Source organism: Beta vulgaris, chromosome 9, assembly GCF_026745355.1.
Source record: "Beta vulgaris subsp. vulgaris cultivar EL10 chromosome 9, EL10.2, whole genome shotgun sequence".
Taxonomy (NCBI): domain Eukaryota; kingdom Viridiplantae; phylum Streptophyta; class Magnoliopsida; order Caryophyllales; family Amaranthaceae; genus Beta; species Beta vulgaris.
This window is the reverse complement of record NC_079210.1, coordinates 48186279-48212535: the sequence shown is the minus strand read 5'-3', so window position 1 is coordinate 48212535 and position 26257 is coordinate 48186279. Positions and strand designations below refer to the sequence as shown.

General features: G+C 34.9%; 1 long non-coding RNA gene across 3 annotated transcripts; it reads right to left on the bottom strand.

Moving 5' to 3' along the window:
* Positions 1-7917: 7917 nt before the first annotated feature.
* Positions 7918-25509, bottom strand: LOC104904339 (uncharacterized). 3 transcript variants are annotated; one of them, XR_008967574.1, is made up of 5 exons: positions 25495-25509; positions 19150-22638; positions 17081-17137; positions 16799-16982; positions 7918-8066 (listed from the first exon to the last, which is right to left on the bottom strand). It is a non-coding gene; the product is annotated as an uncharacterized LOC104904339 (long non-coding RNA). The 3 variants fall into 3 exon arrangements; XR_008967573.1 differs by lacking the exon at positions 7918-8066 and adding an exon at positions 9447-10228; XR_008967572.1 differs by lacking the exon at positions 7918-8066 and having other exon boundaries at positions 16457-16982.
* Between the last annotated feature and the right edge of the window lie 748 nt (positions 25510-26257).

Genomic DNA, 26257 nt, shown 5'->3' with positions numbered 1-26257 from the left:
TCTTTTAAACAAGTTTGGGGTTTGCATGATTCTCCTTAGAACCCCCTCTTTTCCTACTTCCCACGGATTTACTTCTGCCCCGGTTTTGGGACAAATCCATAGTTTTTGATGCGGCCATAGCATCATCTCTGCCTCTCGAGGGTTTCTTCTCCCTCTTTCCTCTACCCAAGATACATTCATCTCCAATTGTTTCATTGGCCTTTGGAGTTGCACTAGGACTAGTGCATCGGTGTTGCTCATTGCATGGACCCGGGATGGCATTGTGTTTAATAGCAACATTGTCCTTACCATAGGGAGGAGTGGCGCCGGGTCCAACCAAGGCCCCAGATTTTGTAGCAGATTCCGGTCGTCGCTCTCCACCTTCACTTCCTTCCTTAGAAACCATTCCAGGAAAATTCTCATTATGGGGGGTAAGTGTGCTGACACTTGGAATTGGGGGAGATGGGGTATCATAATCTCTGAGTTTGCATACATTATCAGATTTTGGGCTATTTCCGGTGACACCAGTGGGTTGAAGATCATCATCTTCACCATATGAAGTTCGACGTCCGTTAGAGTTCCCATCGGTTCGTCGAAATTCTCCGGCAGTAGGTAATCTACATAACCTGGGTTCAGGTCCGGCATTATGGGCCGAACTGGTCGTGCAAAGTAGATGGAGGGTTCGTTCCTCACTAACTGCACTCTTGGTTGGGGAGGAGAAGGTGGTGGGGAGAAGGTTGGGGATAGCGGGGGAGGAGAGGTCGAAGGAGAGATGTTCAGAATTTCTGGGTTTTGATACATTTTGTGAGAGTGAGGGAGTGGTAATTTTTGTGATGGATTTTTGGGGGTTTTGGGTTAGATTGTGGTTACATATATTCTGGGAACTGAGAGGTTGAGTGCAGGGGGTTTCGAGGGAGACCTCCATAGCCTTTTCTGGAGATTTGACAACTTCTCCTTTGTGGGAGAAAGCAGCCTCACAAGGGGGGCCACGTTTCGCTTTGTGAGAGGTAGAGGTGATTTGGGCAGAGATTTCCTCTGCTAATTCTGGGCTGTTATTTTGCAGAATATGGAAAGGGTTGATGGTCTCAAGATTGCCCCCAGTTGACACTTGTGGTGATAGGACATAATTTTTGGTTACCTTAGCTCCAACATCCGAAGTTTCTGATGGGTCCCTTTCCCCCTTTTTTGGAGTCCAACGCTCAACGGGCCCCACTTCTACTGTATCTTTTTTCTCTTTCTTTTTCAACGGCCGCCGTCGTCTAGCTGGTACCCAGTCCACCTTATTCACAGGTTCCATCCTTACCACGTCCATTTCCTTTATATTGTCACCGGCGGGAACGGGTGGCTTCTCCGGGCAAGTTTTTTCCATATGACCAACGTGGTTACAGGTTGTACACCACCATGGTCCTTCAACATATAATAAGGCTTGCACATGGCTGCCGATATATATCTTTTTGGGAAGCATTTTGTGTTCTTTCACAAGCGTGCAAATGGCAGCGTATCTTCTTTTCCCCCCTCTACTGAGTGAGAGTCCACCTTCAACGTTTCTCCCACTCCATTCCCAATTTTCTGCAAGACTTCCCTCCTAAAGAACTCCATCGGCAATTCCGGGAGATGAATCCAGATCGGAAATTGCCTGATCTGAGAAGCAGAAGGTTGGAACCCCGGACTCCATGGTTGCACCCACAGGAGGTGGCCCAACAGAAACCATGGGCCCCCAACCAGTATATTATCTTTCTCCTCTGCCGTCATGCATTTGAGACTGTAAAACCCTTTCCCTAAAGCGATCAGGTTCATGAGCCCCTTTGTTTTCCATAGCTTACCCAGTTCTCCTTTCAAGAATTCATGGGAGAAGGACCGTCCCATGACTTTGAAGATAATAGCAAATTCCCACTCTTTTGCTAAGTTTGAGTATTCCTCTTTAGAAATAGGTATAAATACCTCATCCTCCTTCATCCCCTGAGGTGGGTCCGTTGCATAAGGCATGACAGTAGCATTTACAGCAGGCATTCGAGGAATTAAACATTCTGTGTCCATGCCTTTTGACAGAGTCAACGCATTTAAGAAAGGCTTTGCATTTAATGAGGTAACAACAGAGGTAAAAGGCTTACCTATGGTAGAGGTTTCAGGCGCAAGAGGGTCAGGGGGGCGAAAAGGGATTGGGGAGGCGGCACCACTTACATAACCATTCGGATACTTGGCATCTTCAGGAGCCTCTGGCAGCGCGGTGGAGCCCACGGTTGAAAGTTCGGCGGGTGCCGTGAGGGCGGCAGGGAGGGTTTGGTTTTCTTTTTGGGTTTTTTCCATCTTCTTTCTCTCTCCCAGGCAATTCATTATTAGTGCCGAGATAGGTTTGAATTTATGGAGGACAAATAGTTCCTTTTGTTAAACTTATTTCCCCTTGGTGAATTATTCCATATGAATTTCTCTTTGATCTGCCTCACTTCCCTTCCACTCCAAATTCTCTCATTGTAACAAACTATTAGGGTTGCATTGTCATATATTGAGATTAAGAGGCTAACGTTGAACTTAACTATTGGGTATTATATTGTAGCTTATTAACAAGAGTTTGGAGTTGTTTCTACTTAGGTTTATCAAGTTTGGACTTTTTTTCATCTTATAAAATTTTCTTTAGACTATTCTTAAAGGAAAATTCTGTAAGCCACCAAACAATAATTGCACTTATTATGAAATAATCATATATATTGAAGAAATGAACTTGGAATGAATGAATGAATGAAGGAGGTTGGTAAGAGGACCGTTGATATGATTGATCGTCGTGTCCTCAAGACATGCAGGCAAATTATTTGAGGATTTGATTTCTTGTCAAGTTGTCAGTTGTTGCCTAAAGAGGGTCCTTAAAACAAATCATTTCACCCTCTCTTCTCTTTCCCTTAAAAACCATTCTTAGAGTATTTTCTTGTGGAATACTGAAGATTGCTTGAGGCAAAACTATAGACCATGTTTAGTTCATATAGTGGTATGGATTTGGAATCAGGACTGAAACTAAGGTGGTATAAGTTTGAAATTTGATATCTGATACAATGTGTTTGATTTTATTCGGGAATGAATTTCATTTTTTATTTGATACCTAGAGGTATTGGGTATGAGACGTATTCATCTCTCCCCTTGAGTTTTTAAATCCCGTACCTTCTGAGTTTGAGGTATGAGTTTTAAATTTATCAATTTATTAAAGAAATTGTAGGCATGGATTTTGATCATTATAAATTCATACCTTATAACACAATTATATAAACCAAATGCTTCATAAAAGTATCCAATTGTTATCTATTAGGCAGTGTTTTCCTGCTTCTATGTTAACTAGTTTATAATATTAAGCTCCATACAATTGTGCTTTTGATCAGATGACAGAGAACAAGTGTATTTTAAGTCTTTTCATGGTTTAATAATCTACATATTTGGAATTTGGCTGAGTAGTTGGATATTAATAAGAGGAAATAGAGAGAGGAAATTTGTAAAGTGAAAATGCTTTCTTGAGTGGGTTGGTTATTATGAAATGGCCTTAATGTCCAGTTGAGAGGGAGACAAAGGCATATGGTCTCCTTTCTTACAATCACCTATCTTTAGAAAGATCTATACTAGAAACTTTTCTCCACATGTTTGTTAATACATATTTCTAACTATTAATATCTCTAATTTTCTATAAGTAAAAATTATATATAAAAAAACTTGATATTTAGAAAATATGTCGAGATGAAATGAATATACCAAAATCACACATTATTGTATTTTTCCTTATTTAGATATTACAAAATATGATCAAAGAAAAGTGTATATAGAGCGAGAGGTAAACCGTATCAGTATTATGACATAGAGAAATATATATATATATATATATATATATATATACAGAAAATCATCCTCGAAAATTTTTAGTGGCAAGATTTGAACTTGCAATTTTTCAGTCAGAAAGTGGAAAATCTACCAATAATAATGGCCAAACACCCTTGGTTACTAGCACTAGTAGATGATGTTACAATAACATGCTTGAACAATATTTGCTTGGTGAAATAGTTGTTATCATTAATTCTTGCCTATATGGAATAGTGAATATACATCCCACTTATTGTGCAATTTTGTTTCTTATTGTGGAATTTTGGTTCTCACCATCAATTACCTAAAAAACAAAGAAAATTATAAAATGTGTGTTTACTAGAACAGTATATTTTTGTTCTTCGAGAAAAAGAACAGTATATTTTTGGTGATCACACCTTTTAATGATGTATGTTTATGAATCATTGGTATACAATTATTAGAGTTTGTATTCCTAATTTCTTAGTGTACCTAAAGCTTGCATTCTGGTTTTAGGATGTCCCAAATAACTCGGTGATTGGAGTTTTCGTTTCAGTTTTAAGATTTGATTCATTCTTCTTCTTGTCAAATTGAGACAACTCACCGCCACCTAAGGTTTCTTTTTACCCAAAAAGAAATGCTCTGTATGTTTGCATGTTCAGTCTCTTACATTTTATCTTCTCATATATTCTTGAGTATAAAATATCGAGACAAAAAAATAAATGAAGAATGACTAATACTTATGGTTACAAGACTTCTCCCACCAAATACCCAGGAGGCAAGTATTTGGGGGGAGGGAATTAAGTGAAGTCATAACTCATAACTAGACCTGGTTATTGGACGGATTTGGTCAGGATCAATGTGGGTTGGAAGTGGATCGGGTTATAGAAGGGTCGCCTCATAAAGGGTCAGTAGTGCGTCGGGTCAGGATCAGTGTGGGTCAGAAGCGGGTCGGATCATAACAGAGTCGGGCCAAATTTATAGCGGGGGAATAATGGCGGGACGGCAAAGTGGCAATATACATCCCACATTCATTTAGAGGGAATAGTGGAAATTCTTGCTTCATGATTTTAAGGTCATGGGATCAAATCTCACTAGTAGCTCTTTGGGGTGAGTTTTTCCTTACCATCCCCCTCCCTCTAAAGAGTCTGACCTACAAACCTGATTGGCTATACTTGTGCGATGTGTCAATTCAGTAAAGTCCTTCATTTTACTAACTTATTAAAAAAAAAAAAAAAAGTCTATGTATAGTACAATACAAAACTATACGGATATACTATTCCAAAAAGATGTCGCAGGCATGAATTTGTGCTATGTAAAGGTCTTTTTAGTGCTAACTAGACATCAAATGCAAAAGCTTAATGTCTCCCTTTGTGTTAAGTAAAAGTTAAGATTAACATTGGTCCCTAAAAGGCTATCATGATTGTATTATTAGTAAGTCATAACCTTTTGAATGACATCCAGATATCAATTCAAGTCAATTATCATATACGGTATTTCTAGTTAATAATCAGGATTTAAGCTCAAGAACAGGGTAAATGTAACGGGATTCTATACACTTTCTTAAAATAGGGCCATTTATTTGTAGTTCAAAAAACATATAATATTCTCAATTTGAAAAAAAAAAATTACTTTGATACTGAAAATAATTTCATATTACATCATATTATCAATAATCGTGTGGGCATTTACGGCTGGAAATTGGGTACTTTTTCAAAAAGTTGAAATAACAAAACCTTAATGAATTAATTTTTATTATTATAAAGACTTGAACCCATATTCTACTCGCTTCTTCCTATCCAGCTTTACCACTAATCCAACTGTCTTTTTTGATATCTTTCCTTCAAATAACTAATAGAAATACATGTCGAAGTCCCTGTATTTTAGAGGCCTTGTTATATTGCCTAATTGCATGGATCAATCAAGCTCATTGTAAAAGTTTGTTTATGTGACAAGAATCCATAAGAATACTTCAAATTTTAAAATAATTACTAGTTTGATTGACCACGAGAATAGTTAGTGACTAATGGGTAATCAACTTTCCATCTTTTGGAAATCCTTTTATGGGGTTCAATAAATTAGTATCTCTTTATGAGATTTTCTCAAACCCTTTTATGGGGTTTTTAGTTTCTGTTTTGGAAATCTCCTTCTCCCCTATGGGAGTTGTGAGTATAGTTCTTTTGTTTTTAGGTATGAGAAATTATTCTCATTGGTTGAAGTTCGAGATTCAACCTGAAGAATTAGGGTTTCACAACTTCTGTAAAATTATGGAAGACTATTGGAGTACGTTCATCCCAAAATTTCCGCATCTGCAGATCGTATGCCGAACCAGAGCGAACTCACAGATTGCATTGCTTCAGATGAAGATTTTTATTAAGGCAAAATTAAGTCAAATCTGCGATGTTTACATTTATAGGGTGATATGTATTTCTATTAGAATTTTATGTTTTTCAGAAATGACTTGTAAGTGCCGTTTGGCGAAATATTAATGAAATCCCTTTTCTTTCTTTAAAAAAAAAAACTTTCCATCTTTTGTAAGAAGTTCTATTTTCTATTAATTTTCATTGCCTTTGTATTCATTTTTTTAAGTTAATGAAACATCTATCTCATTTACGAAATTTTATGAATTTTCATTTTCTCCATATTTCTATGATTAACCAAACATACTATACTAAAACTATCAAAATAGACTAAGGGAGTATAACCTTATATTAATGTTCGTCTGTTCAACCAAAAAAATAAACACTAAGGGCATGATTTGACATTGGGCTAAGAGAACGTAGTCTTTTCCTTTTCCAGTTCGATCCCCCTGTCACTCTGGTTCTAATGTTTTTATTTTTGGCATCTTCACGTGATATTTGACCATATATCCACTGTGTGCCAATTGACTACTCATTTTATATTGTGTTTTATACTCTTCATCATTTACTCCATTATTCATATGCATGCATCTATCCACTCTATTTCTCCCATCTTAGAGAAGTATTATGTTCCTCTATAAATTTGCTTTCCTTAAAGGGAAAGACAATATCTTTATCACATTACTTTGTTCTAATCCACCAATCCTTTTAAAGGAAATAAAGTACATGCCGACTTACTCGGGTAGGAACTACTTTCTCCTTTTCTTAATAGATATTTAAAATTCAATATAATTTTAACAATATTTAGTTATTATGGTGTGAAGATAAATATCGTTATCTTGATTGTTGTTGGGTTAATTTTAATGTATATTTTCAAAATATTATTTTATACTTTCTGTTCCATAATAAGTGAAACATTTATTATTTTAGAACGTTTCAAAATAAGTGAAACATACCTTAAATGAAAAAAAAAAAATGACAAAATGATAAGAGTATTCATCACAAACTTGTGTGGTTTGCTTTTATCTCTCCTCCTTTTGACAATGTGAAGGGTATTTATGACTTTTTGGCTTTTGAAAGTGATGTTTATTAAATCTTGTGTTCAATTCCTATGTTTTACTTATTATGGAACGGATGAATAAGTTTTCAATAATCTATAATCGATGATTGATGATCAAAGTTGTGCATTAAAAAGTGTGTCAATCAATTTGATGCATATATTAAGAAACACATCAAGTACCGATTCAGAGTTTCTTATATTAATCTAAATTTCACTTACATGTGAAATAATATTAACTTACCTGAACTTAGATTAACATATTGGACCTCTATGAAATGTATTGTAGAATTCATCAACAAATTTTAACTTGTTTGAAATTCCTCAAACTTATACTCCATAATAAAGCTTCTATGCTAACATCAATCAAATAACCTCTTTGGTTCTAACTTCCTAGGAAATTAAACTTCACATAAACTTAGATAGTCAATCAAACAACACCTTATTCTTTTATAATCTATCTATACAAATAAATTGAAAGGAATTCCAATCAAAGGAATAGTGCCAACTGCCACATGACACTCTCCAATGTTTGTGTCACAATTTTATAATCTCATTAAAAATATTAACAATGTGTAGCTACTAGAAATCAAACTCATGACCTTTAAAATGGAATGTGAGAGTTTAACCATCAATCCACTATAATTTCAATGTTAAATGTTTCAAAGTAAAACATGATAAAATTGTATAATTATATGTAATTATAACGACAAGGACTGACTTTTGATCTCTAACATTTTTATTGAAGGTACTAACATTCTCTTATCCCAATTTATTGACATTGTTAATCTTATCCCTAATTCCTCAAAAGTTTTTTTTGAAACAATTTATCATGCCATAATATCCACTTTCTAATCCTGCGCTCAATAGAAAATTACAAAAGTTTAATAAAATCAATTATGAAATTTGTAACTAATAATATATTTGATAATTGTACCTAATCTGGGCATCATCCGGACCAAAATACTAATATGTAATAATAAGATAAGTAGAACATAGTCTTAATTAACTAGGTAAAAAAAATAAAAATAAGAAAATCAATACACCAGCTCAATATTATTTGTAAGTATGATTCTCAATTAACTTGGGGGGGGGGGGGATTTGTTGTCAAGATTAAAACCAATTTAGGGACTACATAACTACCAAATTTGAGCCATACAACCGGGAGATTTGGTATTGCATTATGAGCTTATAATAGGCCAAGTAATCAACCGAAGGGTTTTAGCCGTTAACCAAACGCGAATGAAATTAGGCTTATCCCCAATCCTCCTAATTATATTTTAAATTTATGGGACGAGTTTGTATTAAGGCTTTTAATCGCTAACAATTAATCTATGCTTCCCTATTTCAACAACAAAAAATCAACTGTCCCTTCAAAAAAAAAAAAAAAACAACAAAAAATCAACTGAAGGATCTTAATTAGGTTATTAGAAGTTGCTATCAATCGCTTTTTAGTTTTACAATTTGATAAATGTAGTCACTGTTAGAAAGGATAGCATATCGTTTCTCCACCATTAATGGGACCTAGCCCTAATAGTTTGGGCCCAACTAGGAAAGAAACAGGCCACAAAATTTTTAGCATAAAAAGTAATAAAAATCTCACAATCGTGGGCCCATGATTGGTGGAAGAGTGAATTAGTATCTATTCTATGCCCCATATTTATGGTCAACATCATGATAAATTGCATGAAAACTGACACTATTTCAATATGATTAATCGAAATATGGCAAATACAACTAAATTATTACGAATTTGTCAATAAATAAATCTCAAACATAATGCACAAGAATATGTCGAAAATATTATGTATTAATAAATCAAAACTATGTAAACATAATTTTACAAATAAACATGCTATTTTTCAATATAGATTTCATGAATTAAATGTATTTTCGAACTTTGTTTGATCGTTGTCTTTAAAAAAAAACATATGTATAAAAATGATTTCTAGTAAGATGCTTGAATACTTGTATTCAATGTAGATTTTAATTAAGGATATATGCTTTTTTGTAATGTTTTACTATTATTAGTTAAAGTTATCAATGATTAAAGTTGCACATGATCAAATGTAACGTCAAAACATGGTCAAATAAAGGCTAACCATATCATAATATTATTTATTACTTCCTCTGTAAAATAATAATTGTAATAAATAATTATTTTACACCTCATAAATAATACACATTTGTTACAGTTAATAAGTTAGTAAATACCTTGATGAAAAATCATGAAGTAATATGTAATACATTGAACATGTGACGGTTAAAGTTATAGTACTTCATAATTATAAGGTGTTTGGTATAAAAAAATTTGATGTCGGAAATGGATTCAAATAAGCTTTCTATTTCTAATTGTTTGGTATGATGCCAAGTAACATATATCGTTTCCGGAGAGGAAACATAATCCTCCCATTTGTTACCCTTATCAAACTAGTGGAAACAAATTACGTTTCCTTCATCAATCATAAACCTCTCAATTGTTTCCATTCCACTACGACACCAAACAACTATTAAAAGAAACAATCAGCATTTACATTTCCCCTGCCTATCCAAATTCTTTCTGTTACGTTTTCATTAATTATACCAAACGCTCCCTAAATACGTGTGTTAAATGAGCACACGTATCTTTTTTGCTTTCAAGGTTTGAGACTGATTAATTATAGTGGGTTACTGCATAACTTAACGTGTATGTCCCTATAAAGCAAACTCCTTAATGTTAAATGAGGGCCTAAAGAAACTTTGGGAAAGAACATGCTGATGCACATATATATATTTATTGGACGATCAAAGATAACATAGAAAACTGGAGATGTGATATTTTAAGAAGCCAAAGACAGTTGCTCCATGTTTTATTGAAAACTAGGAGCCAGGAGAGAAAGAAACCCATATAGTATGGTCAATGACGAACAATCTGTTATTTTCGCAGTGATAATTATATCTTCATTGCCCTCCACACATTTGCTTTCTTCAATTCAATAAGCCTTCCCCCTTTGCATTGGCATGGGCCAATAGTCTTTACCTATAGGAGGCAATAGGGTAATTCAAATTGGATTCGGCTAGAGGTTTTTTCGTATTTTTTTTTTCTTTTCAAGTCAGGTCTATCAAGTTCAGGTCAAAGAAAAATTTGTGTCTATACATAAGACTAATATATTTGGAGTTTTTAATTGGCGCGTAAACTTATGTGATCTTGTAAGTTTGGAAAACTTCCAAATATATTGAAAATCATATATAATGTAGCACATGGTATTAAAATCTAATATAAAATTGCGATGTAAATTTTTTTTAAAAAAAAAGAATAAAAGAACGATAAGTTGAAAACTTAAATGATAAAATTTTAAAAAATTGGTAATGGGTTAAAATCAATATACTCACAGGAAGGAGCTCTTAATGTTTGAGTTACATTAATCTTTATCTTTGAGCTTGATAATCCTGTTTGGGTTTTTCTAGTGAAGGAAAACAAGAGAAATGAAAGTAATTAAATTTTCCAATTGTTTGATTTAATGGAAGGATTTATAAGGAATCAAATTTTTTATTATTAGCTTTAATTAACCGAGGGGACGGAGAAGGAAAAAATTAGTTGACAACTCTTTAGTTTGTCTTTTCTCCCTTATTTCTTCAATTTTGGGAGAAAAGAAATGTGACGATATTATTAGAATCTTTTCCCATCACTCCTCTCGACTCCTATTTCGACACTTTCTATAAAACCTTATAAGTGTTAGAAAGAAACATGGAAAAGTCACTTAAATGCTTTCATTTTCTTTCTTTTCAATCCAAATCCTACCATCAAAACTAGCAAGTTTAAAGTAGCATATTGAATCTGATTTTGCGATCTTAAAAAATTAACAAAATGTCAATTCTTAATTTCGATAGTGAATTTCCAGTTCCCTAATACCAAGAAAGTCCATTAGTAGAATGTTGGATGCATAGGTTGCTCTTTGGCTAAACCCCACCTTTTCCTCAGCTTATAATGAAGCATGAACATGAAATATGACCAATCAATGAAAGTAGTCTAATTATTCCAGATCTCGTTACCCTTGTGTAATTCCCCTCATCTTAAGCATGGCTCAAATGTACGATATATGAAGATATTAACTTGAAGCAATCAAATAAATTGAGTAGGTACACCCAGAAAGTTAAAGGGCACATCTATAACTCTTACATCATGGAAGTATAATTGATTGTGGTCAGTACATAAATTTTCATATTTGAAAATCAATGAACATTAATCGACAAAGATCTTCCTAGCTATCATCATTTTCAACTAACCATCTCAAACAATACCAGAAATGCAGAAAAGTAAATATTAGAAAATGAAGAGGATGATATCTTTTTATGTATGGTATATTATACATATCCTAAAATCTGCATAAACATCCTTTATTTAGTGGCTCCATTTTATCATATTATCTAATGAGCATGACAGGCGTTTTCAAATCATAAAACTCCTTCATGCATTTCCCAAAAGAAAGCTTTTTCTAGGTTACTTCTAGGAGCACGAGCTATATGGGAGACCATAACCTAGAAAGGCAACGAATTCAATGAAGTACAATGTAACCAAGTTAACAAGGTTGTTTGACGAGAAAGTATTGGCAACTCATAGTGAGATGTCAAAATGGCATTTCACAAAATTTTTGTTACTAAAACTAAGTCAAAGTGGTATCAAAATAGAGTACTTTGGTATCAATTATATTTTGAAATTTGGTACCAAGGTTACATTTTGGTACCAAATGACGCTATTTTAAACCACTTTAACTTAGCTTTGGTATCAAATTTTTATAAGACGTTATTTTGACATCTTACTATGAGACTCATATCACACCTCTTGCTAGACCATTCCTAATTAATGTTTGCTCACATATATGAAATCGCCCATCTGACACGACTAACAAGTGAAATGGGCAAAGGATTATTTCCATTGTGGTCCTACATGATATCTTGCACATTGCTAAGTTTTTTAACATATTGAGGAGATATTATTATTATTACTAGTGTGGAATTTACATTAGAATGATTTGATCCACGCAATTCCCACCCCACCACGGCAGCTGACCACCTCCCATCAAAAAAAAAAAAAAAACAACCATTTGATCACATAAATTCCCCTAATATTAAAATGTTATAGTTTAAATGACTAGTAATGCAATAAGTTAAAAAAAACTTCTAAAAATTTATACCGTAGCTTTTTTTTCCGATTGATAAGATGAATTGTTCTACCGAATCGGAACCTCGCGCACAAGTCAACCTAACCAAGATTAGCAGGCTAGATACTCTGAGAGTAAAGGAAAGGGTAAGGAAAATCTATTCAAAGTACTCCTATTGAAAACTGAACTCTCGATTTCAAGGTAAGTGAATTGATTCCGTTTCTTAAAACCTAAAAACAATGAACCAAACAGATTGTTATAGTAATTAGCTCATAATCTAAAAGGAAAGGGAGCACAGAGTAGAGTGTCCTTTTGCTGCATTTGCATATGATTAGAAATAACTGTGAGCCGCAACAGAGGACAGAAACAAGGGGAGTAGTAATGGGAAAGAAAGGTGGGTAGTAATGGGATACTCTTTTCCCATCGAATCAGCTGTATGTCTCTCACTGCCTCCCTAAATCTATCTCCATCTACCCCATTCTCTCTCTCTCTATTATTATTATGCTTCCATTCAGATCATACAAGAAAGATAAGATGATATGACTTGTTTTTTCATGAAAATACTATTAAACTACTACTCATACTAATCTTGCATCAATGACTCGCCCTGAACTAGTATCTTCTTCAACTATTATTAGCTCTGAAGCCAATAATATCACATTGAAATTTGAGCTCCAATCACAAGGTGACATTTAAGAGTGCAAAGATTGTGAAGAGCATGACACAACGTTCTAAATTCATAAAATTCCAAATTCATCCATCATAGTATAGCTAAATAGTATATACATCAATACATGTATATTGCAAGATATTATACTACTCCACTAAGTAAGGCGATATTTGGCAACTATCTTGTTTGATATGTAGCTTATATTCTAGGAAAAGAGTCACACTTTGGGATGCCTCCGTCACACTTTGGGATGCCTCCAAGGGTATGGGAGTCATTGGAAATGAGTCATGTGGCTTGGAACGAATATGTGGATGTATTTACGTTCATTTCGAGGCAACTCAAATGGTGCCAACCACCCACGCAACATTACATTTCACGTCGATCTTCTTAACAACGTTTCGGGAGAAAATATGACCAGGCCCAGAAAAATCCAGCAAAAAGTTTCGAAAAAGAGCCAAAATTGAAGGTTATAATACACGCTTTCGTAATTTCTCGGGGCCCGAGCTCTGAACGCCACGGGATGCCTCGTAGGGGAATATGAGGTCATTGAAAATGATTCATGTGGCTTAGAACGAGGATACCTTTACATTCATTTCGAGACAATTTTAGGTTTCACAAGAAACGAACAACTGAGTGTGTTCAGAGGCTTTTCGAGGCAACACAAATGATGACAAGCATTCGCACAACGATACAAGTCACGTCGACTTTCCTATGAACGTTTGGGGAGAAAATATGAACAAGCCGAAAAAGTCCAAAATTGTCTCAAAAAAAGCCAAAATTGAAGGTTATATTACACACTTTCAGACTTTCTCTTGGCACGAGCTCCGAACGCCACGGGATGCCTTCGAGGGGCATGAGAGGTCATTGGGAACGCATCATGTGGCTTCGAACGAATATTTAGATGCCTTTACGTTCATTTCGATACAGTTTTAGGTTTCACGAAAAATGAACAAATTGGGGTGTTTAGAGGTTTTCGAGGCAACTCAAATAGTGTCAAGCACTCGCGCAATGTTACATTTCACATCGATTTTCCTAAAAACGTTTCGGAAGAAAATATGACCAGGCTCGGAGAAATCTAAAAATGTTCTAAAAAGAGCCAAAATTGAAGGTTATAACACACGTTTCGTACTTTATCGGGGCCGAGCTCCGAACGCCACGAGATGCCTCCTACGGGCATGGGAGGTCATTGGAAATGAGTCATTGGCTTGGAGCGAATATGTGGATGTCTTTACGTTCATTTCGAGACAGTTTGAGGTTTCACGAGAAATGAACAAATTGGGGAGTTTAGAAGCTTTTCGAGACAACTCAAATGGTGCCAAGCACCCGCGCAATGTTACAAGTCACGTCGACCTTCCTAAAAACGTTTCGGGAGAAAATATGTCCAGGCTCGGAGAAATCTAAAAATGTCCGAAAAATAGTCATAATTGAAGGTTATAATACACGTTTTCGGACTTTCTCGGGGTCGAGCTCCGAACGCAACGAGATGCCTCATAGGGACATGGGAGGTCATTGGAAATGAGTCATGTGATTTGAACCAATATATAAATGTCTTTACGTTTATTTCGAGACAATTTTGAATTTCACGAGAAATGAAAAATGGTATGTTCAGAAGCTTTTCGAGACAATGCAAATGTTGTCAAGTACTCGTGCAATGTTACAAGTCACGTGATAAGAAGTAAATTAAGTTTGCAACAAGATTTGAACCTGTGACCTCTTGCTTTGATAACATGACACAATTACCATCTCAACCAACTTAATATATTTTAGTGGGAATGGAAAAAAGAATGCATACCAAGTTCAAAAACACAATACCAAGCCGGGACAACGCCCGGACCCAAATACTTGTTAGTTTTACCAAACTGTTCATGTTATCAAAGATTATAGGTTTCAACTACTTGTGACAGTTTCAGTTGCTGACCGTTTTAGTTTTAGATAGATAACCAAATACTTTACCTCGGTTTAAACTAAGATTGGAAATCTAGCTTGATTATGTTTTAAAAAATTACAAGAAATAAAATTAAATTCCTATTCTTTTGGACTTATTTTCATTTCCGTTAAGTTAATTTCAGTTTAATTTCTCTCTATTATTCAATTTCTCTTAGTTCAATTAATTTCAATTCACTTCATTCCAATTGAGTTTCTCTCAATGCAAAAGAACCAGTTTTAAATTCTCTAGTCTGAAACTCAGAGTAGCGATGCTATTTATCAACCACTGGTGAATTCCATGGACCTGCACTGCAGAAGACCTATTAATTTAACTTCCACCTTAGATTTGATCAGGACCACAATACTCCCAAAAGTTGACACCTTCTACTTGGAAGGTCCATACTTTTTCAACACTCCACTATACTGCTATGTGTGGTTTTTAATGAAGTCAGTTAAACAAATATTTTCCTCCACTTTTGGACAAGGTTACAAATTTAAAATTATACCTTATGTAGTGTGATTGGAGTATTTTCTTCCCCCTTTTTTCTTATTCTACCTTTTGTCTCTTTATAATGTTTTCTGAAGGATAATGTATCATACGATAGATGAAAATTACACTAATTATAGATGAAGAATAAATTATTCAAGCAACCTTAAACATGTTAAATACTATAGTCATTTGGTTGAACAAGAGGAGTTACAGTTTCACAATAGTTGCTTTTACGGATGTCATAGCATTTTCTATAAAGCAAAAAAATACATAGAGAGTTCCACTACTTACCAAGTGGATATAAGCAACTTTCTTCATTTTTTAGAAATTAGAACTTTCTAAGATATAAAAATGTATATAAGACATAATGTAAATATAAGGTAAGATTCTAAATCAAAAGGACCTTTTGGCAAAGAGATGTAATCTTTATCGTCAATTAAATGGTAGAATAAGTAGCAAGGGAAATAAATAAACAAAACGCATGTTCCATTCATCGTCTAAAATCTCAATATTGTAATAATTAAAGGGTAATGTTATATGTAGCCCTAAGGGCTACATATAAGTATTAAATACATTTCTTTAAATGGAAATAGTTTAAGAATTCAAGACACATTTTCACATCAACTAAGGTAATATGCTTGATTCAATATTTTATTTCCATTTTAAGCACCTATGTATATCATTTTCCATAATTAAATAGTTGAATATATGCTTAATTTTCTGATTAAACAATTCCGTTCAGACACTTGAATTAAATTCAGTTCAAACACTTAAATTAAATTCAGTTTAGTAACCTTAAAAATTAAATTCAATGCGCTTAAATTAAATTTACTTAAACTAAATTCAGTTCACTTAAATTAAATTCAGTTCACTACCACTCAAAGAACAATGCACTATATCTCTAATGCTCTATATGTCATTATTACCATGTAACAACCTGCCTTCAGAAAAACCCCTACTTCACATATCCAAATCTAAAGTCTAAACAAGTAACTTGTCCATATCATTACACCAGAAATAATCCTAGATAAAACTGGAGAAGCATGAACTTCCATAAATAACAAATCACTACTCAATCATACATGAAAAGCCCTGATTACTCGAATTTTGACAAATTGGGGCAAACGTAAAAAGTATCAAACTCGAATTTTTGCTAAAATAAAGCTAGAGGCAAGGAATGGCAAGAGAGAAAAATAGGTAATCTTTCTGAGTTGATCAAGCCCACATATATGACAGTGATGGAAAGCAAAGTATGAGAGAGGTGTCCCTAATACCTTTTTTTTTCCTTAAGGATCATAATGTGTGGTTACTGGTTACCTTGCAACTTGTTGAAAGAGAATGAGAAGGAAGAGAGAGACTTACTAACTATAAAGGTAGGATAGAGATTGACACTAGAATTTGCAGGGCCCAGAGCTTGATAATGGAAGTACCCTTCATCCTCACTGGACTTGCTCCCCACCATATATCCAGATTATCTTCAACATGGCTCTTCAGATTGGTATCTGAACGTAATTGTCTATCGCAGCATCATGTAAGCGAGACAAGACTGTATTACGTCATTGATCATATAAACGGTTTTCATTAGCATAATATCGTAGGAGAAGAATAGAAGAATGTAAAAGTTTCTGAAGAAAAATAGATCACCAGATTTTGTATCTCTTTTTTTAGGGAGTAATAGATCACCGGATATAATTACAATACCTGAAGACAGAGCAAAAATATGACGAGAATGTTAGAAAACAACAGCATCTGATCCTGCAAGTAATTTTAGGCAAGTTAAGGACAATCATATATGGAATGATAGAAAAGAACAAGTCTAGCAGCGTGTGCGAATCAGAGACAGCAGAGATCGAGTATATTATTAGGCGATTTAAGTACTCTTTAATCTTTAATTATGAAGTATAGATCATGCAGGAGCAGAAATGAAGAACTTCAGGAAACCAACCAATTCAGTATGGATACTAATTTCCATCAATCAACTTCTTCTACAAGGAACAAGAGACATATATCCTTAATAATCTGCTAATTAGTAGATATTTTTTCTGAGATTCCTAAAATTATCTTTGAGCTTTCCGCTTAAAGTGAACTTGTCACTTCAGCCAAACCAAATGGGAAAAATTATGTTAATCCATCAATCACTGTCTAAGTAAGCCCACAATGCGCGACATGATTAGATTGACGAAATCTGTAGAATAAGTACATGAAGAAGACATCTTATCCTTCAACAACAAAAAAGCAGAAATTCTACTTCATTAATTCTAAAGTGCTAAATGCTAACCAATCCACAGTATAATCATAGGCTATTCCTAGCAAAGGGTTAGTATCTGATTAATCTTGTTTAAAGTCATCCTAATTGAAGATCTAATAGTCTTAGCAACATTGGTCCAAGTTTATATCCTGTTACACCTCCTATTTTTAGTGAGGGGGCAAGAGGTTAACATCAAAAACCAAATTTAATTAGACATAAGAAATCAAATGTTCCCAGGTTCCCTAACCAAGCAAATTAAAGCCGTAATTGTTAGACAATAACTACTTGAATGACGGGATGAAAGCTGTTTGTATAACCCATAACTCTTATGATAATATATGATTAACAATATGATTACATAATGATTTTTCTTAAGGGAAGATAATGATCTTCTTAAAGTTACTTTTACTAAGCAAAGTACTCTTATAGGATTTTTCAAATAAGAGGTGCAAAATTTGGTAGACTCATCATTGTACACTTAACACCCCCCATTCCCAGATACCTGCAGAATCTTCAGGCAAAAGGCAGCTTAACAACATACTTCACCAGACTCCTACACTCCTCCATTTCACCTCATCAGTCATCACCTTACACATCATCAAGCTGCCATGTCATAGGGTAGAAGCTCCTACAAACTGCCACATGTACTTAATCATGTGGGCATAAACGTAATGGAGGCCCGGACTTCCCTGCAGCCAAGCCATCACTGTGGGACCACTACATCTCCCTCCAAATCCAAGATAAGTAAATACTCCATCCCCCATTATACTTCCCGTTTCTCCTTTTTCACATTTGCCAATGCATGTTTTTTGTCGTTAAACAAGACCCCACATAACTGCGTTTTAAAATTGAAAGATTTTCTTTACTCGTCAATAATGCAAGATTAGAAATGCAAAGCCTATTGTGAAACGGAGGGAGTATAAAATATAAAATCCGTAATAAACAAGATGATTACAATCCTAAATTAATCACAAATCATAAGCTCAGAAAAAACCATACACCCTCTGACTCTGAAGTCTGAAGTCTAAACCCCGTCCAAGCAAGACTCACTCAAAGTCTCAAACCCCGTTTTGCCGTTGGCAGAACAAGCCCACGTGGCAGTCATATGTCAAGAAGGTCCCACAACCCACAGCCTCTAGTTATGGATACATTCGATGGCTCTCTGCCCCAGTTGCCCCTTTCTATCTCTCTCATCTATCTACTTCATTTCTCTACTTGCCTCCTCAGGTCCCCCAAGAACACCATCAATATATTTGATGCAAAAATAAATTTCAAAACCAAAGATTAAATTTTTATCTCTCCTAATTATTGCGGCTAGTTACGTCAGATAGCAGCGTCTTTTTTTTTATTTCATTTTATATATACCTTCACTTCCCTCAATTTCTTCTATCATTCCATTTTTCCAAGCAGAGGTTAAAACTGCATCAAGTTATAAAAGAGAGGAGAAAGAGTCATAGTGCAGTACCTTGGTCATGAAGAACTTGTGTTAGGTACCAAATCATTACAAAAGCCTGCCTAATCCTTACAGCACACCAACTTTCCTCCCCACCTTCATAAAAGCAAAAGAACAACAAACTATTTTAGTACAAGTATATATTAAGACTTGGTAATAGCACAAAAACAATCATTTTTCACTTACTATTATTAGATTTGGTAGGCAATGAATAGAACTTTGCCGGAGATGTTACACTGCCTTAACATGCCCGGAAATGTAATCGGAGTTAAGGGCATGGAGATGAGTGTTTTGGAAAGACAGAGATTGGTTTTTAAGTGGCAACAAGACCAGCTTCTCCATGTCCAACCACACCAGCAACAACAAGAACTGAGCTGCTTTAGTGACCTGAGTGTGCTGTCTTTCTTACCTGCTGAAGCACAAGATTTTCAGAGCATGAACATGAACATGAATTATAGCACAAGCCCAGTTACAACTGGTCCAACTCTAAATGAGCTTTTGAACCGACCCATTAAGGCTGATCCGGGTTTGGAGAATGGGTGGATGGATTTTGGGATGCCGAAAAGTGGGGTTACTGTTGGGAGCTTGGGAATGGAGTCTGCTGGGCAAGTCCATAACAGTCCTGGCTATGAAATGGATTATGGCATTTCGAGAACAATCAGTTGCCCGCCATCAGTGGCGGCAGCAGCAGCCGCTGTTAACGCGACCCATGATGCCAAAGGAAGAGAATTCCTCCCATCAGATCAGAAACTGAGTGGAGCAGCTGGAAAAGAGAGTTTCAAGAAGAGGAAAGCAAATAATTTTACACCAAAGGTAAAGATCTCTCTATGGATTACGAACTTAATTCCGCATTTATATGCCAAAAACACACTCTGTAGCAATATATATATATATATAGTCTGCAAGATCCTGAATGCAAAATCTAATTAGACTGAACACTTCATCAGCAAATTACATGTCACTAACTGATCCCCTAAAAACTTCCTGTCCAAATTATATGTTGCAGGTAGTAGATGCAGAAGAAGACAGCAAGTCAAAAAAGAGCAAAGGGTATGCTGAAGAGGAAGAATCAAAAATCACCGAACAACATAGCAATAGACGCAGCAATAGTAGCCAGTGTAAACAAAAGGAAAGCAATGAGAATAACAATGACAAGAAAAACAAAGAAACTTCAGGGTGTACATCTAAAGATAATTCAAAGGCGTCCGAGTTAGACAAGCCTGATTACATTCATGTCAGAGCAAGGCGTGGCCAGGCGACTGATAGCCACAGCTTAGCTGAAAGAGTAAGAAAATATATACACTTTATTAGAGGTAAATAAACATTGATACATTGATGTTACCAGATTACTCATATTCTGCATTTATGGGTTGTAATGCAGGTAAGGAGGGAAAAAATCAGTGAAAGAATGAAATACCTCCAAGATTTAGTTCCAGGGTGCAATAAGATCACAGGGAAAGCTGGAATGCTTGATGAAATAATTAATTATGTTCAATCTCTTCAAAGACAAGTAGAGGTAAACAGAGTTCGTAATGAAATTGGAAAAAAAAAAAAAAAAAAGTTCCTGTAACTACCAATAGTTAACTGATTTTTCCCTCTTTCTTTAAAACAGTTCCTTTCCATGAAACTGGCAACAGTTAATCCCAGGCTTGATTTCAGCATTGATGACTTAATTGCCAAAGAGGTAAATACATAAGAAAGAACTAATCATGCAGAAACTTTTCATCGAAAAAGAGACGAGAAAATTGCTGAAAAGAACTGATTTCTGCAACTCTCTTTAACAGGTTTTTGCAGCATGCTCTACTAGTCTACCAACAATGGGGGTATCACCAGATTTAACTCATCCCAGCTACCTACAATACAATCCTATTGAACAAATGGATCCAGTTAGTGTATCCACAGTCGCCGTAAACCCAATTGATTTGGGGCTGAAGAGAAGCATCAGTGCTCCTGTATCAATACCAGAGAATTTTCTTGACACATCCTACTTCAATGTAATTTCCTCCTTTTCAGTTCGGCGTGACCAATCTTTTGTTAGGAGTAACTCTTTTCTTTCACTAACATTAATTTGATTTAATATTTGCAGCAAATTCCAAATTTTTTACAATGGGATCCTGAATTACAAAATATTTACAACATGGATTTTCAACAAGGAAAATCAACATCATTTCCACTACAGACATTCACAGGTAGATAACACCGAAACATCTTATTCAATTTCCTATATTAGGTTTCATGTGCTCCTACTTTTAACTATAAAACCTACTTAATAACTATAAATATACAAACACTCCTAATTTTCTTACATAAATTTGGTTTGAAAAGGATGTGATTAACAAAACTAGGTCATGAGGACATGATGTTACTTATCTTAAGCACCAGTCCAATCACATAATATCTCAAAAGAAGTATCTACAGGAACAGGACTTTGGTTTTAGAGTTAATAATAGCAACAAGATTATAATTAAAAAAAACTTTTTAAAGCAGCAAAATGCATAAAACTACAATTACATTATCGTGGTAGTTACTAGTTTTTATTTTATGCATTTAGTGTTTTACTAAAAACTTATGAAAATATGAAACACCTCACAGGTCTTTTAACAGCCATCATTTAATGTGCAGGCACCATTGAATCGAGCAATTTAAAGATGGAGATGTAAATCAGTTGTCGAATCTTAGAAGTTACATCTGTGGAGCATCAAATCAAATTTCTTAACTAGGATTCTTTATGATTCTGTTTAGTACATAGGTATATATCTGTATGTATAAATCCAAAGGCAATGAGGTGAAAGTAATAATTTTAGCACCCATTGGCATCTGCACTTCTGCTTCATTGCATCACTAAGAAGCCAGTACTATAGTAGGTTACTTCACTTTAGCGAGGAAGGGGACCAGAGAACAAAGACTAGAGTTATGAGAGATACTGGTGGGGGCAGAGGGAGGGCAACAATGAAAGGAGAACAGGAAGGGAATATGAAAGTTGTTTTCAATCAGCCACATCTGATCCGCCTCGCACTCTTACCTAATATCATAATGAAATTATACTCGTTTAGTAGTCTAGGACTCTAATATAATATACTTATCATAACTCTAATATATAACCTTGCGAAATAAACAGCCGAAAGCACCAAGCAAGTAGACATAAGAAGAAATGTAAATTTATGATACATGGGTACATTAAGGTCACTTCTTTTGCTTCACCTCAAAAAAAAATTAAGGGTGCTACTTAACAGGCAAATGAACGAAAGTGGATATGAGTATCAATGTATCATGGATAACTTCAAGATTAATAACGAGATCAATAACTTTTTAACGAAACCAATGTTACATTCTCTAAAAGCTACTAATTAATTAATGAGACTAAAGTCATGAAACTCGATATTGCATTAACTTATATTGGTCAGCAACTGAGGAAGTTTTAAATTGCCAATGCAGTCATGCAAACACATACTCGTATGATATCACGGTAGATTTTTGGTAGCTCCAAACATGATGTGGCCGCTGAGAAAGAAACAGAGTACATAAATATTCCAAAAATTGTAAAAACTAACCAGAATCATAGAGATACTTTAGCTAAAAGAAATTTGGACGTAGTATTGCAATAAGCAGACTGATTCTGTGAATTATTACATTACAGCTCTAAGCTCTAGTATATAGTACTTTTCGGTTTAATTTGCTGGTGTTCCTGCTCTGGTGACTAACCCTCCTCCTAACTATTCTGCTTTTATAAAGGTCTCCTATCCGTACAAAATTACTGAACTATTACCAATTTTCTGCATTGGAAACATGTACAGACTCAGAAAATTCTTGGTCTGAACCTGTAGGCACCCCTAGGGCCAAAATCATAAGAGATTCCTTTTAACCCCATAAATTACTACACCAAACAATTATAGACTAGTTGCCTAGTTGATAATGGCAACTGATGTGTCGCGGTCACATAGCATGATGACACTTGAAGCATGCCAAGTTTCTGTCTACTAGTTGATGATTTAGCACAATAATAGATTTTGGATATGTGAATAAGTTAGCCAATTTCTACTTTAGAGTGTCTTTGGATATGAGAATTTGGAGGGCGGAGGGAAAGAAATAGGAATTCATTTTTCAATGTTTCAATATAACATAGGAGAAGGAAAGGGGAGGGAATTGGAATGATAATATTCTTCGCAATCTTTATCAGCCAAATCCATGCAATGTTGGAAAGATTGGATATTTTCCTCCATATTGCTAACCAAATTAAGTGTTAGTGTTGTACAATTAACAGATTGGAATATGCTGTTTTCAACATCTAAGAAGAACTCGCTCTTAGTGCAAGTAAACAACAAAAACTACAAGGACAATACTAACAGTGAGAAGTCTGTATTCTTGATTATGTGTTATCTTTATCTAACATAGAGCTGAATAAGAAAGGAAAAGATGCCAACTGTAATGGGACCTAAGGACGGGAGAACTACCAAGATCACAGAAACAGGGCATTATTAAAGTAGTGTGGAGATCTCAGTAAATTATCAACAAGCTTTACACCAAATCTATGAACCACACAACAAAATCGCTGAGAACTAACTTCTTAATATGCAACAACTTGGTGACCTTAGATGATCAATACTTTTCCGTACTCATTAAATTTTATTCCTGTATGCACATTACAGCTCTAAACAATATCTACTATGCATCAGATAAGCAATAATTTATGCTTGACCGATAAGGCTTCTTTTGTTTTGTGAATGTCGGAAAGCCAAGGAAAGGTGCAATTCAGGTATAGTAGAGCGTTATAGCAACAGCAGAAGACCCACAGCCAATAACTATGCCTTGATAGCATCATTTTCTTCCTGAAACAAAGTCGAGACCACAGCTTCCCTCCCTTACAAGGCATATAAACAGTATATAGGTGGTCCTCCAACCTCATCCAGTTAATCACTCTAGTAGTGTTCTCCTGGTATCACCGAAAATTTCGCAATGACATTTCCATTCAATACAGTCCCTAAGCAGTCAAGCACCATTACTCCCAACAATAGGAAATACAAAAGCAATGACCTTGTTTATCTCATAGTCTCATTCATGGGACCGTTCTATATGTGAAGTCCCCTTCCACCACAACGTTTATGCAGCACCATAGAACGGAAGAATAAGAAATGCGAAAGATAGATTCCTTTCTCCTATGTAATAATGTAAATATACCAGCACAAAGAAAGATTTTTTATAGAAGCATTGCACACCAGAAACTTTCTGTTTTTCCAGATTATGTAAACAGAAGACAAGGAGGATTAAGGACTTGCAAAAATTGCACCTCTCCGCCACAATAACCAATTAAAGTAGCATGACAGCAATTTGAGATATTGTAGCATGCATATACACCAAAACTAACCAAGGTGCCACCACAACCATATACCACTACTACAGCCATGTGAGATGCAACCATATAAACCCGAAGTTTTTCTAACAGCTGCTCTACTTTCTTTTAAGGTCAAAGTTTGTAAACTTTGACCATATTTTCCGTGATCTCTATTTTATGCGTATTTGATAAATAATAAAAATTGTTGATGGTCAAATGTGTGAAACAAGTAATAGAGAACGGAGGGAGTATAGGCCTAAGTTCCACCACAACCACCTTATAAACATTGGATTCGACTCTTTTGTATATCCAGGAGATCAACTTTAGAGTTCCTTAGAAAAGATGTTAGTGCTAAGTATCAACAATGAGTATTAATAAAGTACACAAAGTAAACTGATGCAAACTTAATGTTTATAACATCGCCTCCACCCAAGATGGTATGCATAGAAAGCTCATCAAGAAACGCGAAAATTGCATACGCATTCAGAGAAGCAATTTAGAACTAACATAAGTCAAGAAATCAAGCTACAGGAATCAATTGATCTAAGAGATATTTTAGCACCAAAGCATGATTATATATATATAATTATGCAACTTTTGACATGGAATTTTCACGATTCTGCAATCATTTCACTTTTCCTACATGAGACTAAATAAATTAGCACGAATACTATCAAAATATATATATCAATAGTAATTAGAAAGTTACACAAACATAGATTAACATTAATTTAGTGATATCTTATGAAAAATGCGAAATCATAAGCTCGTATATTAAAGATCAATCTCATCAGATAAAACGACCAAAGTATTGTGAAATTCTACAGTAAAATTTGTTTCTCTAGAGCTACATAAAACACCTAATCTACAATCTTTCTTGCTCGAAATGTGAAGCAATATTGTCAAAAAAAATGAAACAGAAGCAAATTTCGAAATCAATTGACGTATTTTACTATTTTATCGCAAGATTAAACAAAAGGAGAAATCGAATATAAGAAATTTGAAGCTAGGGTTTGAAGAAATCGCACCTATGATTTTTTTTTTATTTAACGATCAAAGATTGCTTGAATATCATCATCTCATCTCACTGTGATGAGGCGGGAATGAGGAAGAGAGAGTGAAAGGCGGGAAAATTCAGTTCAGACTAAAATAACATATGCTCAGTGGAATACTATTCAATAGAGGTGATCAAGATTAGCCCGGCCCAACCTGGCTCGATTTTGGGCACGTTTTCTCGTCCCCGAAATACCGGGCTTTGATGCGAATTATTTGGCCCGAATTTGGGCCTTCGCGACTTTAGCCCAAAATAGGCCACTTTTTATGACCAAAGCATATGATCACCTTTACTATTCACTTATTCAGCACTTAACTGAATAAGTTATTTATAAATCGTCTATTTCTAGTGTCTAATTTATCCAAATTTCAGTGGATAGTGAACATATGTATCAATTTTCGAGGGAGAACAACGGAGGATGGCCTTAATTTATGAAAGGGATTTGGCCCTTGAATAGGTTCAAGAAATACGATCAAATGGATTTAGAACTTGGTGATCTCGACGTGAAAATACTAGGTTATAGGCTTATAGCTAGTAGAGACGTGATAAGTGTAAATAGACGTCAAATAAACATCTATAAGATCACATAAGATCACAAATTCTAATATGTGCTCGTGCGTCCACCAACTGTTATTTCATTTTTAAGAGGTCACATCTCACTCGTTTTTTATCATAATTGAGCTTTTCAATGCTGCTTTTAACCAAACATTGAAAAGCTATCGAGTCAAATTTTCATC